Below are 6,822 nucleotides of genomic sequence, written 5' to 3' on the forward strand. Positions count from 1 at the left end.
GCTTAGTGAGGAAGGGCCTCTGACCCTTCCCTAAATGCTCTCGCCAGATGTGATGGATTTGATGTTGCTCCGTTTTTCACATCTGTAGGCTGCACTCTAAACACTTTGAGTATGTCCAAAGTGGAAGAAAATATTCCCATCGATAATATTCTGGTATTGAGCCCTGAGCATGTAGTGCTGGCTAACTTTGTTTTTGGTAGCTCTTCTACCTCAATAATACTGCTTTTATTGTTGTTTTAATTGCAGCAGTGCCAAGCACATAGACAGGATCCTGCTGTGCCGTGTGTACAAATGCGGAACAGAAAGACATCTCTTCTCCAGCACTTAATGTTCTTCCCTCTCCTCTGTGGAGCTGTCCTATCCATTTGGAAATGCATTTTCTTCTGAAGTTACCACCCTTTGATCTTTCTTTATTTATCTACTCTCTATTCCTGTTGTGTAATCAGGAGCTACCTTATCTGTCTTCTTGGCTACTCCATCTCAGGATGATGGTGTCTCCGTCCACACCCTTGGTAGCACCACTTGCACAACTATCCCCCATATTCTCATAATGACTCAAAACACAGTGGAATGGGATTCCTGTCATTGTCTATCTTCCCTGGATTTGTGTCTTGATTCACTTGAGAGCTGCTGCTATCTGTGGCAGATAAGGATGTCTAGAAAGGTCATAGAGTTGTCAGCACTGAAAGGTTCTTAGATGCAAGTGTAGTATCTCTAGCTTTTGCTTCTCTTGTTTCTGGTCAGTATTTTCCATGTTTATTCATAGCTTCTGCAGTTTTTTTTTTTTAAAGAACTTTATTCAGAAGTGAACAGGAGTTATATGAGATATTTTGCTCTGCACAGAGGACTGAGATGGCAAAGCTAGTTGTGAGCGTAAATATAAATATCCACTGACTCCCATTTCTGTGCTTTTAGGTTATTAAATATGTTACTTTAGATTACACTAATGGCTGAAGGTCCCAAACAGGAATGGGATTTAAAGGGGAACTAGGTGTTGCCGTCGGTGAGCAAAGGAACGTGAGAAGGAAGAAAACCGGTGAGCGGTGGGGGTATGCACATTCGGTATATGCTCTCCGGAACTTCTGCTGCGGGAGCTGGCTTATTGCCCTGCCTTGGTCAGTGTATCCTGTCTCTGCCAAAGGAAACGGAGTAGAGGGGATCTGTGGCAAGCCCAGCAAGCTAAATGGATGTGGGATTACTTTTTCTGATATCATTTCCAAATAAGTTCCACCCCCTCCTCGTTTCCACTGTGTGTTTGTAATGAGGGGCTAATTAAGAGGGGTGTTAAAACCTTCTCTCTGCCTTCAGTGATTTTGTTTCTTTATTGAGTCTTTCTGATTCGTCCCTGCTCTAGATGCATGTTGTCCCACTCTCTGTGAAGCTTTTCCATGGTTTTGTCTATTGCTGCTTCCCATTTTAAAATTCCTTTTTAATCCTTGCTGTGTTCTGCTTTTGGACTGGGTGATGAGATCTATACATGTTTGCAAGCATCTTGTTGATTTGTAAAATGGCCTCTTGTAATATATTCTTCATGCATTTGGATGTTTTCTCTCTCTCTCTCTTTTTTTTTTTAAATCTGCGGGTGGGCCAAGACCAATGTTTTCATTGAACTGCCCACACAGCTACCCAGTTTAATTTAGAGCTTAGGGCATATGAGTGATCAGAATTATTCCTTAAAATGGCCATGTGTTGATCGTTGCTGAAATGTATTTGTTGGTGTGTTTGCAATTCGCCTTTTGCAGCTATATCCCTTCAGAGAAGCCTGGAAGTAGCTTCAGTCTTAGTTGAAAATACATTTTTTTGTCATCTGCCAGTGTATTGACAACCTTATACTTGCCCCCTTTCCTAGAATCTCTCTCACATCTCTCTGGGAGCAAAACAGGATATGTGTTACCTTACCTATGCAAAATATGCCTGGTTTCCTCCGCAGGTTTTACAAGCTGAACAGATGTGTTTCTAGATATTGTGAAATTCATTGGGGTGTCTTAAAATTCAACTGCTGAGTTACAAGCTACCTCCCTGTTTCGGCTGGTGAATGGATGTCGTACGCACGCATAAGTATTGCATATACTCATAGATGCTGCCTGCTATGCCTAAATCCCAACATGACCGTGACTCTGGAAGGCATTCTAGCCTGCTCTGTTTAATTCCCATGGTCAACAGAAGCACTTCTGTATCTGCCTTGGGAATCAGCTGGGCTGGAGATCTGCTAGATACTGAGTGTTCACTGTGTGGTTATACATAGCCACAGCTTGGATATTCTCCTCTCTTGGCAGTGTGAGAACGTTCTGCCTGCAGCAGCTTTTCTCAGTTTGCAGCAAGGTTAGCAGTAGCATTCGATCTCCCTTTTTTTTAGGGATGGTGGCTGTAACTACTGCCTGCAGAACACATTAAACCACATATGCCAGTAATTTGCTGATAAAGTGGCTTGTAAGTCTTTAAATGCAATGCAGAAATACTGGCAGATATTTAACCCTTAGCCCTCAACAAGCCTAGCAGCTTTGCTGTTTGCTTAAAAGCTCCTTCAGCTTTTTTTGAATCTGTAGCATTACATTTATGTTTCTCCACTCAGACAAGTGAAATCTTAGATTTCTTTTGCTGAAGATCCTTCCATGCTGTCATACATTTGTTATCCACTCTTGTGTTTAAATTATTCCCAACTGGAGCTGGATTTTTGCCGAGAGCTGTTATATAATTATGCTGCTGCCAACAAACTTTCACAGAGCTGTGATCCTCTTCTTTCTAGTCGGAAAAGCATGGGGTGAGTAAATATTTGTTGGCTAAATGCTCCCTTGTTAGAGTTCTGTAGCAACAGAAGTAATGAGTTACAAAAGTAAAGGGAAGTGAAAGGAAAATGGATTAAATATCTAACACGTTGAACCTGAAAGTTCAATGTGGAATCCCAAGATAGACTTAACAGGAACGGCTGTTGTTGCTGTTAGCTTTGGGCAACAGTGCACAAAATGGAAAAGGACACATACAGTCTAAAACTCCTGTCAGGTCCTTTTCTTAACAGATGAAATGTCAACGTCTTCCCTGCTTGCAGTGTACGTGGTACCTCTTCAACCTGCCTAAAGAAAGGGAGCAGTTGTTTTGCACAGACTGCTCTGCCAGATACTCTGAGAGAACTTACTGCTTTGAAGCATTCGAAAGCACTGGTTCCCCCAGGCTTGTTGCACATTCTTCTCGGAGGCTGTTCAGTACTGAACTGCAAAGCTGAATTTAGGGAAGAACTACATCTCTTGTGCCAAAGTTCCCTCCCATGGTGCTCCCTCATGGATGAGGCTGTGTTTCGTGTTGCAGGCAGGGAGTGCATCGTGCTGGGAGGCAGACACTGCCCTTTCTTTGCAGGTGGGAAGAGTGAGAGAGGCTGGAACTGAGAGATAGGACTTAGTCTGGGAGTTTATTGCTCTCCAGTAAGGTAGTCATACAGCTGTTATGGGTGGAGAAGTAGGAGAGGTGTGTGTGAAATGGATTGTATCAACGTTAATTTATGTTCTTCCCCTCCTTGCCAACTCCCGAGTGGGCTGTGTGCCTGCTCTGTTCCCTTCACGTGAGAAGCCAGTGCCCCTTGTAGTGAGATGCTGCAGGTCGGATGGCATGGGGCCTGCAGTTTGTTTGCTTCAATCAAAGTTTTACCTTCCATGCCTGAGAGTCAAGGCCGCCTTCACTGCCTAGGTGAGTGGGTATCATATCTGTGGTGGACAGAGCTGGAAACCTAAACCCCGATGATTTGTAAACTCTGTGTCATTAGAACTGAGAAATATTTTAGGAAGGAGATCCTTTGTTGTATAACAATAACCCGTGGCGTGGAGGGTGCCGTGTTCTGCATGGCAGCAAGACTGTTGGCTTCCTCACGTGAGAGAGATATTGCAAACTGCCAAGCTTCTGTTGCGCTTTCTTCTTCACCATCTCTCCACTGTATCTGCACCCTGTGCTTCTGTTAGAGCTGTTACGCCCTGTGCTCCGCGCAGGAGAATGTTGCTGTTCTAAACTCTGGCTATTAGTGGACATACGCACCGAAAATTTGAAACAATCGGAGAGCAGTTCCTCCTTGTGTCCTAGGAAGTGGTGGCCCTAAACGGCAAGAGGAAGAGTATGCACTTGCCTTCAAGGACTTTGCTGTCTCCGTTATTGATATCTTTTCCTTTTTTGCTTATTTTCTTGAGTTCACACATGTTGTGCCTTTGTTTTCCATTGGCTCGAGGTACAAGCCCTCTGCTTGGGATCATACGTCTGCTAGCTTCCTTTCCCACTTCTACACATTTTTTCTTCTCTGGAGTGCGGATGCAAGGAGATGAGGTTTGGCCAAGGACCGGTGCAGAGTTGTTCTTACTATCAGTACCTCTTTTTCTGCCTCAGTTAGGCTTTGCCAGATTTCCCTGCTATCCCCTGCTCCTTCAGGTTATCTCAAAGTGCCAATAGCAAAGTCTGACCTGAGGCAGGCTGCTTCTTCACACCCACACCACAGTTACCAGCCATCCCCCTCCAATCTTAAACCTTGCCTGGCTAAGGCAAGGCAAGTTTTACGTGTGGTAGAAAAGGAAGACTCGCCCACTATTTCTTACCTGTGGTGTATGTGACCTCAGTCAGTGTTTAACAGGTCTATTCATGAGTAAAACTCCCCTTCTTCAAGAGCTGACCCTGTTCGTGCAAGGACTTGTGCTGAAAGGGACTTGTCATATTCTAAACTGTTCCCTACAGTTTTGGTGTAATGACAGTTCTCAGATTGGCTCTAGAATAGCTTCCAAAGGTGAGCGCTTTTATTAGGGGGTTGGGCATTTTTGTTGTTGTCATTGCTGTGTTTGAGACCCCTGTTGACTTCACCATGTCRTCCCTTGCTCTGTTTTTCACTTGCTGAAGTATTCCACCCATGCTTCACGTCCATATGATAAAGGGACCTCTATTTGGCTACTTACTTATTTCTGTAAAATCATTAAACACAGATCAGCACAGAAATGAGCCTTCATTTTTGGTTTTATTGGGACTCTGCTGCCCTGCTTTCTGTCACGGGCTTTGTGCAGTTGTGATGCCTCAGAGTCAGAGAAATGTGATACACGTGGCAGTACCGAGATGAGGAGGGAGCAATCCAAAGCAGCATGTACATTGCTCAGCGCTCAGACTTGTTTAGTGGCACTTGCCTGTACGGTCTGTCCTGTCTCAACGCATTACGTTGGGGAGGGGGGGTGTTGTGCGTATAAAAATGATCTCATCATTGTGCGTTTGCTAGACCGCTRCCACGCACCTCCTTGGGTCTTAGCTCCTTTATCAGCATATCCACAGTTTCCACTGGCAGCCACTGTCTGGTGGGGATGTGGCATCACCTGCAGCTACCATGGTTACAGCTTTCCAGCTTTCCCTCCACAAACGCTGCAACTGACAGCAGAGGTGACGTCCAGGGAATAGTCCCAAGTTCCTGTCCTACCGATAAACTTCATTACTAATGTCAACGCAGGGATTATTGGCAATGAGTTGCACCTCACTGTCTGCATGCATGGGGCAGCAGGAGAGGAGCACTCTGCACTTTAAAACCCTTTCCTTTAGCTCAGCTGTCTGCTGCCGTGTCCTGCCATGACAGCCCCCAGTCCGGCCTCTTCTCCCATATGGCTGTGCATGAGCAGAGACAGTAAGACTGGAGAAGCTGGGCAGAAGCTACTTCTCTCATTTTTTTTTTTTTGTGTGTGTTCCTTAGTGCCAGCTGTGCTGGGTGGAGCCCAGCTGGATGACCTCCATGCTACAGGAGCCCCAACTGTGTTTTGATGGGGGGCTCCACTGAGCAATGCTGTAGAATAGCTCCCTTGCCTCCCACACCTCTCTTTTATCAGCAGACACCAATGCCTCTATAGAAAAAGCCCTTTTGCCTGCTTCTGTCACCTATCTCACATCATGTGCTGGGGCAACTCAGACTAGGGTAGCTATGAAATTAACTCTTTCACCCCAACTGTCTCTTTATAGCTAAAGCCTTTTGTATTTATGGGAAGAAATGGTTCTTCTAGGGAGCTCTGAGCTGCTCTGGCTGCCTCTCCCAGGGCTTAGAGCACTTTCATATGCAATCAGTGGGGAAGCAACACAGGAGCCTCTGTCCCCATGCTCAAGGTCACTGCCCTTCCTAGGAATGCTGCCCTCTGGATCCCTGCTCCGAGCTGCCCCAGCATGAAGACTACAAGGAAACTCGAGCACTCTTCATGTGCCATTCTCATGTGACTTTTTGTACCTATGTATGAAAGATCTAAACTAATATTGCTGTAAAGAAAGATACAGATTAATATAGCATATTATATAAAGATATATGTATATAAAAATTTCTGTATATTGTATGGCACTGTGTATAAAATGGATGTAGAAGCATGACTGGTGTATGTGACTGTTCCCAAGCCTGACCTGGAGAATGATAGTCATGTGATTTGCCTGAGGTTATGTCCTAAAGGATTGTGTGTGTTTGAAAGTTGGAAGAAACTGCTTTGTACCCTTATTGCAGAGGGACAAGGAAGATGATGTTGGTGTTTTATCACTACAGCTGCTCTGAAGGCTTCTGTGGAACAATTCAGGTGGTGTCACCTCTCTAGCCCTGTCTGTTCTGGATCTCAACCTTCCAAGGAGTGGGAGAAAAACTTTGGGGAACACCTCTGTCCCTTGAGACTAGCCTGACACTTCTRAGCCTTGCCTTTCTTGTGGCAGTCTCTAGCTCCAGCTTGGCCCTGTGAAGCCAAGCGTGGAAACTGCAAGAGACTCAGCTAGTAGTGATCTCCAACCTCTTTCTCTTTGGTGGAGAAGAGGGATAGGAAGAAACTTGGCACTTTTAGCTGTCAGATATTTGAATTC

Source organism: Apteryx rowi, unplaced genomic scaffold (assembly GCF_003343035.1).
Source record: "Apteryx rowi isolate R43461 unplaced genomic scaffold, aptRow1 scaffold_938, whole genome shotgun sequence".
Taxonomy (NCBI): Eukaryota; Metazoa; Chordata; class Aves; order Apterygiformes; family Apterygidae; genus Apteryx; species Apteryx rowi.